This window comes from Nicotiana attenuata, chromosome 1, assembly GCF_001879085.1.
Source record: "Nicotiana attenuata strain UT chromosome 1, NIATTr2, whole genome shotgun sequence".
NCBI classification, from domain to species: Eukaryota; Viridiplantae; Streptophyta; class Magnoliopsida; order Solanales; family Solanaceae; genus Nicotiana; species Nicotiana attenuata.
Window position 1 is genome coordinate 12,718,709 of NC_031989.1, and position 12,183 is coordinate 12,730,891.

Consider the following 12,183-nt stretch of genomic DNA (forward strand, 5'->3'; position numbering starts at 1 on the left):
CATCACAAATGACATAACGAAGCTGTAGCAACTCTCGGAATCCCATTCCGACCCTCGGATCTAAATCTCACCTATCAACCGGAAATCGCCAAAAATANCAAGCATATAAGCCACCTCCCCAATCCTCCTGAGTACCTCAAAAGGCCCAATGAACCGCGGACTCAACTTCCCTTTCTTTCCAAATCTCATAACACCCTTCATGGGCAAAACCTTCAGCAAAACCTTCTCACCAACCATGTAGGATACATCTCGAACCTTCCGGTCTGCATAACTCTTCTGACGCGACTGCGCTATATGAAGTCTCTCCTAAATCACCTTCACCTTCTCTAAGGCATCCTGAACCAACTCTGTCCCCAACAGTCTAGCCTCGCCGGGCTCGAACCAACCGACTGGAGATCTACACCATCTCCCATACAACACCTCATACGGGGCCATCTGAATACTCGACTGGTAGCTGTTGTTGTAGGAAAACTCGGCAAGCGGCAAAAACTCATCCCATGAACCTCCAAAATCAATGACACAAGCATGCAACATGTCCTCCAATATCTAAATAGTACGCTCGGACTGTCCGTCTGCTTGAGGATGAAATGCTGTGCTCAACTCCACATGAGTACCCAACTCTGTCTGCACGGCTCTCCAAAACTGCGAAGTAAACTGAGTACCCCTATCTGAGATGATGGAAACCGGAACACCATGCAACCGAACAATCTCCCGGATATAAATCCCTGCCAGCCGCTATGAAGAATAGGTAGTACACACAGGAATGAAGTACGCGGACTTGGTCAGCCGATCCACAGTAAACCAAATAGCATCAAATTTCTTCAAAGTTCGAGGAAGTCCAACAACAAAGTCCATTGTGATCCTCTCCCACTTCCACTCGGGAATATCCATCTGCTGAAGCAAGCACCCAGTCTCTGATGCTCGTATTTCACCTGCTGACAATTGAGACACCGAGCTACAAATCCCACAATATCTTTCTTCATTCTTCTCCACCAATAGTGCTGTCTAAGATCCTGATACATCTTCGCGGCACCCGGATGAATAGAATACCGCGAGCTGTGGGCCTCCTCCAAAATCAACTCCCTAAGCCCATCCATATTGGGCACGCAAATCCGGCCCTACATCATCAACACACCATCATCACCGATGGTCACATCTCTGGCATCATCATGCTGAACCCTGTCCTTAAGGACAAGCAAATGCGGGTCATCATACTGGCGCTCTCTGATGCGATCATACAAGGAAGACCTAGAAACCACACAAGCCAACACCCGACTGGGCTCCGAAATATCTAGTCTCACAAACCGATTGGCCAAAGCCTGAACATCAACTGCACGGGGTCTCTCCCCAACTGGAATGTACGCCAAACTCCCCATACTCACTGTCTTTCGGCTCAAAGTATCGACCACTACGTGGGCCTTTCCCGGATGATACAGAATAGTAATATCATAATCCTTAAGTAACTCTAGCCATCTCCGCTGTCTCAAATTAAGATCCTTTTGCTTGAACAAATGCCGAAGACTGCGATGATCAGTGAATACCTCACAAGATACGCCATACAAGTAGTGCCTCCAAATCTTCAATGCATGAACAATGGCAGCCAACTCCAAGTCATGAACAGGGTAGTTCTTCTCATGGGGCTTCAACTGACGATAAGCATAAGCAATAACTCTACCCTCCTGCATCAATACACAACTAATCCCAACTCTCAAAGCATCACAATATACGGTATATGAACCTGAAGCTGATGGCAAAACCAATACTGGAGCTGTGGTCAAGGCTGTCTTGAGCTTCTGAAAGCTCTCCTCACACTCGTCCGACCATGCAAATGAAGCACCTTCTAAGTCAACTTGGTCAAGGGTGATGCAATGGATGAAAATCCCTGAACAAATCGGCGATAATATCCTTCCAACCCAAGAAAGCTACGAATCTCTGTGGTAGAGGACGGTCTAGGCCAACTCTGAACCGCTTCTATCTTCTTTGGATCAACCTGAATACCCTCGTTGGACACCACGCAAGAAAGCCACTGAACTGAGCCAAAACTCACACTTGGAGAACTTTGCATAAAGCTTCTCCTCCCTCAATATCTGCAATACAACTCGTAAATGCTCCGCGTGCTCCTCCTGACTACGCGAGTACACCAGAATATCATCAATGAAAATGATAACGAATGAATCCAGATAAGGCCGAAACACACTGTTCATCAAATGCATGAACGCTGCTGGGGCATGGCCAGCCTGAAAGACATGACAAGGAACTCATGGTGACCATATCTAGTCCTGAAAGCAGTCTTAAGAATATCTGAATCCCTGATCATCAACTGGTGATAACCCGAACGGAGGTCAATCTTGGAGAACACCCTCGCTCCCTGAAGCTGGTCAAATAAATCATCAATGCGAGGCAGGGGATACTTTTTCTTAATTGTTACCTTGTTCAATTGCCTATAATCGATGCACATGCTCATTGTGCCATCCTTCTTCTATACAAACAGAACTGGCGCACCCCAAGGTGACACACTAGGCCGAATGAACCCCTTATCTAGGAGTTCCTGAAGCTGCTCCTTCAATTCTTTCAACTCTGCTGGTGCCATGCGATATGGAGGAATAGAAATGGGCTGAGTGCCCGGCACCACGTCAATACCAAAATCAATATCCCTGTCCGGTGGCATGCCCGGCTGGTCTGCAGGAAACACATCGGGAAAATCCCTCACAACTGGAACAGAATCGATACTAGGAGCCTCAGCTCTAACATCCCACACAAACGCTAGATATGAAAGACAACCCTTCCCAACCATACGCTGGGCCTTCAAGAAAGAAAATACTCTACTCGGAACATAATCAGTCACACCACGCCACTCGATCCGCGGTACACCCGGCATAGCCAAAGTGATTGTCTTAGCGTGACAGTCTAGAATAGCATGACACGGAGATAACCAATCCATCCCTAAAATAACACTCCACCATGCTCAATAGAAATAGATCAACTCGAGTCTCCAGACCCCCAATACTCACAACACATAACCGGTACACACGGTCCACAACAAAAGTATCACCCACCGGGGTAGACACATGAACAGGTAAAGCAAGAGACTCCCGGGGCGCACTCAAATAGTGAGCAAAATATGAGGATACATAAGAATAGGTGGAACCGGGATCAAATAATACGGAGGCATCTCTGTGGCAGACTGAAACAATACCTGTAATGACAGCATCCGAAGCAATAGCATCTGTCCTGCCTGGAATAGCATAAAAACGAGCCTGACCACCTCCTGATCGGCCTCCCCCTCTGGGGCGACCCCTGGCTGCCTGATCTCCACCCCTAGCTTGCTGGGCGGGTGGTGAAGTAACTGGAGCAGAAGTCGAGGGCTGACCCCTCTGCTGATGCTGACCGTCACGGAGTCGAGGACACTGCCTCCTCATGTGACCAAACTCTCCGCACTCATAACAACTACCCGGTGCTGGAGATGGGGACTGAAGGGAACCCCTCGCACCTGAGTGACTAGCAGATGCACTCGGCGCGGAAGAACCCTGAGCTGATGGGGCACGAGATGAGATCTGAGCTGGGAGGGCGCTGAGTTAAGGCTGGCCCTGCTGAGGCCCATGATGACCACGACTTGAAGATGCCCCACGATACTCTAGACGGGTCGACTGAGCAGGCCAGAAAGAACGACCTCTACCATGCTAGAACTGGCCCCTCGAAGGAACACCACTGTAACTGCCCGATCCACGAGGCCTTTTGGCCTCCCTCTCCTCTCGCTCCCGACGGCGACTGACTCGATCTCACGAGCGATATCCACCACCTCCTCGAGCGTAGCACCCAACTCTCTCTCTAGTCCTCAGAATACGAAGATGGTAGTTAAGGCCATCCACAAATCTCTGGATCCTCTAACGATCTGACGGAATCATCCAGGTGGCATGACGAGCCAACTACGAAAACCTCATCTCGTACTGGGTCACGGTCATATCTCCCTGCGTCAACCACTCAAACTGCCTACGCAGCTCCTCTCTATGGGACTGCGGTACATACTTCTCTAAGAAAAGAGTGGAGAACTGCTGCCACGAAAGTGGCGCTGCACCATCCGGCCTACGCCTCTCATACGCCTCCCACCAAGTAAAGGCAGCCCCAGTAAACTGAAAGGTGGTAAATGCCACACCACTAGACTCAAGAATCCCTACTGTACGGAGCATCCGCTGACACCTGTCAAGAAAACCCTGGGCATCCTCGCCCTCAGCACAACTGAATGTTGGAGGCTGGAGTCTACCAAACCTGTCAAGACGACGCTGCTCATCCTCCGGCATAACTGGAACCCTGAACTCCTGCACTGGTGCAATCGGCTGAGCTGGAGGTGCCTCTGTCGTTTGTAGTCCCTGCACTACCTGCTCAGGTGTGCGAGCAGCGGGGGTCTGGTTGCCTCCCCCGGCCTGCGAAGTAGCTGCTGCTGTGGTGGCTGAAACTGCCTGAGCCAGGCCGGTGCAAACTGTCAAGATCTGTGTCAAGGTCTCCTGTAGACCTGGAATCACGATGGGCACAGCTGGTGCCTGAACTGGTGCTGCTGGAGTCTGATCCGGAGCTGGGGCAGCTGGTGGATCAATAGATGCTGCCCTCGCTACTCTGCCTCTGCCACGACCACGACCGCGTCCACGGCCTCTGGTGGCCTCAGTGGGTGGTACTGGTGGTCGTCCACCTCGTCCGGTAGTGCGAGTCCTCACCATCTGTGAGAGAATAGAATAAAGAGAAGATTAGTACTCGGATCAACAAGTTCGCACGACGAAGAATTTCAAGAAGATGAAGTTTTTCCTAAAGGTTCTGCAGCCTCTCGAGGATAAATACAGACGTCTCCGTACCGATCCACGAGACTCTATTAAACTGGCTCATGACTCGTAAGACCAAGGTACCTAGGCTCTGATACCAACTTGTCACGACCCCAACCCCGGTCGTGATGGCGCCTAACACATTGCTAGGCAAGCCCGACCAGTTTACACTCACAACTCCCTTTGCTTAAAATTCATTACCAATTACCAGAGTTAATTACCAATTCAACATCAGCAGAAGTCTGAAACAGAAGATAAAGTACGCAGAAAACCATAACGATATCTTTACAATAGCCCACCGATCCGGTGTCACAAGTCAAGAGCCTCTATTACAAGTTTTAAACAGCCTAACATAAAGATAGTCTAGAATATGCTGAAAGGTAAAGATAGAAGGAGAAATCGGGTCTGCGGACGCCATGCAGCTACCTCGATAACTCCGGTGGATGATGATTAGCAAGAAGACCTCACTATGCCTCGGGAATACCCGGATCTGCACGCAAGGTGCAGGGAGTAATGTGAGTACTCCGACTTAATGAGTAATAATCATAAATAATGGCTAACAGTAAGAAATCACGTAAAACCACTAAGCAGTTCTATATCAAAGCAGTAAATCAACTTAAAGCAGCAAAATAGTGAAGAAGTCAAGTGAAATCTCCTGATCGGGTAAGACAGGTAGCTTATCAGGTATTAACAAGTATAACCCCGTTCCTCGAACACAGTAACCATATATCTCTCACAATCACTAAAATCAAAATGACCGCTGCGGCTTGCAGCCCGATTCGTACATCGCTTGTGGCGCACAGCCCAATCCATATAAATAGTCGACTGCGCTCACTGGGGGTGTGTAGACTCCGGGAGGGGCTCCTACAGCCGAAGCACTATATTGCTGCGGCGCGCAGCCCGATCCACATATATATTTGCTGCGGCGTGCAGCCCGATCAATATAAGTATTTGCTGCGGCGTGCAGCCCGATCCATAATATATGTATGTATGTATATATATATATATATATATATTACATCCTCACCATTTGGGTTCTTAACCCCTCTCAGTCATTATAATCACAGCCTCTCGGACACAATAATATAAGGTAGGGATCTCAGCCCACATATTTCTTTCATTTAGGATTAACATTTCAAAAACCGGTTCATACTGTTTTAAACAGTTAGAAACATGACTGAGGATATGGTTTTAACAAGTAAAGTGAGGAAAATCAGTCATAATGCCCCCTAAGGGTTCTACAAGTCGGCACAAGGCCCCAAACATGGCAACTAGCCCAAATCATAATGATAATTATTAAATCTCAGTCAAAAATGCGGTGAAATCATCAATCGGGACGGACCAAGTCACAATCCCCAGTAGTAATGGACCCCACGCTCATCATACAATGTGTGTCTCACCTCAACATAGCACTACGTTGTGCAAATCCGGGGTTTCAAACCCTCAGGACATCATTTACAATCATTACTCACCTCAAACCGGCCAAAGCTTTAGCTCGCTATGCCCTTGCCTCTCAAATCGTCCTCCTCGCGCGTCGAATGACCACAACCAGAGCAAATACATCACAATATGCTAAGGGAACAAGGCCCAAGCGAAAACAATCAAAAAATATCAAAAATCTCGAAATTAGCAAAACTCGAGCCCCGGGTCCACTTCTCGAAACTCAGAAATTTTTACATCATTAGATTCATTATCTCCCCGCGAGTTCATACATATCAAAAACACAAGAATCGGAGTTCAATTGACCCCTCAAATCCCCAATTTAGACTCTCTTAATCTCAAGCCCTAAACCTCCATTTTTAGCTAAATTTCCATGAATTTCTAGGTTAATTTCACAATATAATCACGTTTTTTTTTTGTTCATAAAACTTACCTCCAATCAATCCTCTTCAAATCCCTCTTCAATTTCTCCCAAAGAGCTCTCAAAATGTTCAACAATGGAGGAAAAATGACTTAAGCTCGCGGAATAAAATGTTTAAAAACCCTTCTGCCCAGGGGTTTTCGCATCTGCGACCCCTCCACCGCTTTTGCGGTACCGCATTTGCGGTCACAAGTCCGCTTCTGCGGAAATTCATTAAAGGCCCAAATCCGCATATGCGGTCCACCAGCCGCATATGCGGCTCCGCAGGTGCGGGCACCCCACCGCATCTGCGGTCTCAACCTTTCTCTCCCAAAACCGCTTCTGCGGTCAAATGGTCGCATCTGCGACTCCGCAGGTGCGGTCCCCATACCGCATCTGCGGTTCCTGACTCTCCTTCCTAAAACCGCATCTGCGCCTTTCCTTCCGCATCTGCGATACCGCACCTGCGGTTTCCAAGCCGCAGGTGCGAAAATACTAGAAACAGCAGAAATCTGAAATTGCACAAGTCCAAAATTCTTCCCGTTAGCCATCCAAAATTACCCCGAGGCCCCCGGGACCTCAACCAAAAGCATCAACACATCCCAAAACATCATTCAAACTTGTTCCAATCCTCAAAACACCTCAAACAACACCAAAACCATCAAAATACATCGGATTCAAGCCTAAGTTCTTCTAAAACTTCCGAAACACGCTTTTGATCAAAAACCCGACTAAACGACGTCCGAATGACCTAAAATTTTGCACACACATCACAAATGACATAACGAAGCTACAGCAACTCTCGGATTCCCATTCCGACCCTCGGATCTAAATCTCACCTATCAACCGGAAATTGCCAAAAATTACTAACTTCGCCAATTCAAGCCTAATTCTACACCGGACCTCCAAAACCACTTCCGATCACACTCCTAAGTCACAAATCATTCCCCGAAGCTAACCGAACCATCGAAAATCACATCCGATCCCTCTAACTCATAAGTCAACGTCCAGTTGACTTTTCCAACTTAAGCCTTCTTTAAAGAGACTAAGTGTCTCATTTCCTTACCAAATCCACTCCAACCACAAACCAACCAACTCGACCACATAAAACATGGATAACGAAGCATAAAGAAGCAAAAATAGGGGAAACGGAGCGGTAACTCATGAGACGATTGGTCGGGTCGTCACAGAATACTTCTCTAATTCTTCCGTTCTTCATAGTAATATCTGAATATCAGCAGTCGATCAACCAGGAGAGTATTGCAATATCAATGAAGCATCCGTAAATCAAAGCACAGTGCACCTTCTGAACGGTACACTCTCCTCAAGAAATACCAAATAGTAATATCATTCACCTAGTCATCTGAAACTGTCCATATTGTTCACAATTCACAACCTCCCCTTCAAAACTGATCTGTGACCTTGCACATGCAAATATCAATCCCACACAGCATACCGCATCTGTAATGCCATCATATGAAAAGTACGAGAATCTCATAATCAACTCTGAGTCACCAGCACAATACATACCCGATCAGTCAGAAACCTTCCATTTGATCCCATCCAGGAGAAAATCACAATACGCAGCATGCTCCTCACGTTGATAGAAAATTCCATCTCAAATCGTGGTAGAAATCATCAAAAACTCTTCAAAACCCATTTGCACATAACCAAGCCATCAGAACTGAATCTCTCTAACTCAACCAGGCCATGCAAGTCATCAAAACCCAAAGCATTGCCAGAAAACACCTGTAGAGACTCACCACATCATAAGTACCCAAAGAATTGATCATATCCATCACTGTGTTGATCCAACCTAATACCAAGCTGTCCTATTTCTCTGAGTTCCTTCCGAATTACCCTCAAGGTGATACTTCTCCTTGTCAGAACATCACGATCCTTACCCAAAGCTCGCCATAAGAGATCCTAGCATCAAACCACACCGCCCTAAGGCCCATAAGCCGATGTATTCCCTCTTAAGCACCCCAAAAGTACCACAACCGAGACACCCACTCTGAAAAGACCTTTTGTGAACCTAAAGACGTTAACTTCACCTTCCTGACACTGAAATATGTTGTTATACCCCATTTTAAACTGGTTAGAATAAGGTACAACATATAAGCAATTCCGGATTTTATTAAAGTTGAAGAGTCGCCACCTAATTAATTATGGTGAATTGGGACACCTAGTGTTGATTAAAGTAATTTAAAGTATAACTCTATTAATGGTCTACTTAACCTAAAGGTTCTAGGTAAGGGTTCAAATTATCCTAACGAGAACGTATTAGGCATTCATTACGATCCATAAAAATAGTTAACCGACCGGACTTAGACTCCTATTTTAGACCTCTTGAAAAGTGAGCTGCAAACTATTTTAGACTCCTAAAATATTTGATTTCAAAAACTACAGAAAGCTCCAAAGCATGTTAACATAAACAAAATCATAAACCAAAAATGTCTTGACTAAGAAATCCATTTTTTAGAAAAAAAAACGTACTCAAAATTTAAAGAATTTCAGGACGTTTGAATTGATTTTTCAAACATTTGCAAGGAACTTGTTTCAAGCCTAACTTCTTCCATTTTGGACTTAAACAAAGTTGATTTAATTCTCAGCTACATAAGGGTCTACTACCCATATGCCATATAAATATCATTCTAGATTATATACTACATAGGAATGAGTAGCACCAAAAGCAAATACAATAGTCACAACAAATGAAAGAGATGAATTTTCCAACTTCTCTCGCCTCTCTGCTTTCTGTTTGGATGAGAAGGCAAGAGAAGTGGATGAAGAAGAGTGAAGACGGGATGCTGGTGTCGGGCAAGGCAACGACATTGAGTCTCGGAACAAGACCCGCCGCAACTCTGGTATGTCATGCAAAAGAAGAAAAAATAAAAGAGGAAAAGGTTAGAAGAAGAATCTGAATCTCAACAACACACATGCTATGAATAAACAAAATGAAAGTCACATTGCGGCAGTCAAAACATCGAATATTTCTCATGTCGTACATGGGTACATGAATCAGAACATGAACAACTTAGAGCATGCATCCATATTTCATCTTCTAAAATAAGTTTCTACATAAGAGTTTCTGTCTTAGCATCCTAAGTCATGCTTCTAGTTCCAACCTATTTTAAGTTAAGTTCTACATGAAAGTACAAATACTATTAATACCCATCAAGGTGTGTTAGTACTAATGAATAGTATTTCCAAACATACTATAACGTGAACCTATATTAATGCTACTAAGGTCAAGACATGACAACACACATCCTGTTAGCACCGGATTATCTCACGTAATATTTTAAACATATAAGACATGATCCCTATACATCTAAACTAGAATAAATCCCTTATCACATCATAATGCCATAGATTGAAAAACTGGCAGAACTTTAAAGTAAAAAAAAAAGACTAACTTTACACCCTATTAAACGTTATTCTTAAATTAGCAAAAATACTAGTACTTAATTGTGGATCTTAAGGAAGAACATGAAGGCATAATGTCCACAAGATAAACATGTGAACATTTTAAAGTCTATTTGAAACAAGCATTTCAAAGCCTATGGGCATGGCATCTATAGTTTGCAATAAGCTTAAAGTCAGGATTTTTCTATTAGAATGCAAAAAAATAGAAAAGAGATGCATTAATAAGTATCAGAAGATATTTTTCTCTTTTATACAATATATAGGTAAGCAAAATAGTGATTAGACCGAAAATCATGTCACTAACTACTGAAATCCAAATTAATAGCCCGATACCCTAAGGAAACACCAACAATATACATGACATATTTATTATCAAATGCAAGAAAAAGATTTAAAGTTATAACGTGATGTGCAATTATAAAAACGTTGGACAAAATACCCAAACAAGAAGATCTTTTAAGGACACGGTGTCAAAATATCACCAACATATTTTAGTACAACTAAAGAAAAGAAAACTGAAACATGATTTTCCTAAGTAGGCGTCTTACTTAAAGGAAAGAGAAATCAGAAAAGGGCCGAATTTTACCTTTTTGTGAGCAGTGAACGGGGCGTCGACCTCGAATCTACTCTCTCGTTATGAACAGATCCGAACCTCGAGTCGAATGGGCTCAAACACTTCTATCGCGGCTAAAGTAGGCCGCGACAGTAAATAAAAGTTTGAAAGTTGTTTCTAAAAGTTTCTAAGGGACGAGAAGAGTGGTAAGAGTAAGGAAAATAGTAGTGTTTACACTAATGTTTGAGTGGCGGCTCCAGCCCGTCCAGAAGTGGTCCGATATGCAAGTATTTATAGTGAAAAATCTAGGGTGTTCTCTTGAGCGGGAATTCTTGATTTTGATTTTGAATTTGTGGTCAAAGAGTCTTTCGAATCCGAACGTTTGAGGCCTTCACATGATTTGCCTCAGAAAGCACCCGAAATGGAGAGATTCACTTTAGCTTAAAAGGGTTAAAGTTTACCAGATTATCGCTTCGAGGAAGAAGACAAGACTTGCTTCGAGAAGAGAGATAGTAAGGATCCTTTGTACGAAAATAGAGTGGACAATTCTCTGCCATGGTCGAAGAAGAGCTGAAATCGATCGAAAAAATGGTATGAGAGAGAAGAGAAAAGAGGCGTAGGGTTTAGAGGTGGTTGGGCTCATTATTTGGGTTAATTCAAAGCAAAGTTGATGGGTTTGTGTTGGTTTGGTGCATTTTGGCACGATATGGGCTATGGAAATGGGTTGTTGTGTGGTTTTTGTGAAAGAACGAACTTGGGCCTTCAATAGGCCGAATTTAATTGGTCTTTTCCCAATCTTCAAATTATTTCTTTTGAACTTCTTTGTATTGAGACTCAAATTTATATACTATATATATGTATGAGAAAAAAATAATATTAAGTAGATATTTATAAAATTAAAGTAATGACAATATTAGTTGCGGCAGTATTATTAATAACAACAATAACAAACATAATAATAATAATAATAATAATAATAATAATAATAATAATAATGATAATTGTGAAAGTAGTAAAAGTAGTAGTAGTAGTAGTAGTAGTAGTAGTAGTAGTAATAATAATAATAATAATAATAATAATAATAATAATAATAATAATAATAATAATAATAATAATAATAATAATAATAATAATACCAATACCAATAAAAATAGTAATACTTATACAAATATTAAAACTAATGACAATGGTAATAAAAATAAGGTATTCGGTTTATTAGTAACTTAGAAGCTCAAGAAAATAAAATAGAAGAAAGGAGGGACAAAATTGGATGTCAACATATGTAATCCATAATGATAAAAAAATACCACGAGTCTCGACGCCATCCAATGTAATTCTCAAATTCTAGCCATATACAAATCCGAAAAATTCTCAATTGCCACATATAAGTCTTGAATCTGTTAGAACCCTTTCGAGAGTCATCTTGCCCAGCTCAAATCTCAATTTCACTGCCCAAACGGGTCGAACAACCTGTTCACCATTAGCACGACAACACCCATTGAAGTAACCCCACCTTAACACAACCGAGCAAATTTCTACGCCATGCGCAC

At 43.3% G+C, this 12,183-nt stretch overlaps 1 long non-coding RNA gene across 1 annotated transcript; it reads right to left on the reverse strand.

Moving 5' to 3' along the window:
- LOC109240578 lies at positions 9,110 to 11,378 on the reverse strand. The gene is made up of 2 exons (XR_002070109.1): positions 10,667 to 11,378; positions 9,110 to 9,515 (listed from the first exon to the last, which is right to left on the reverse strand). It is a non-coding gene; the product is annotated as an uncharacterized LOC109240578 (long non-coding RNA).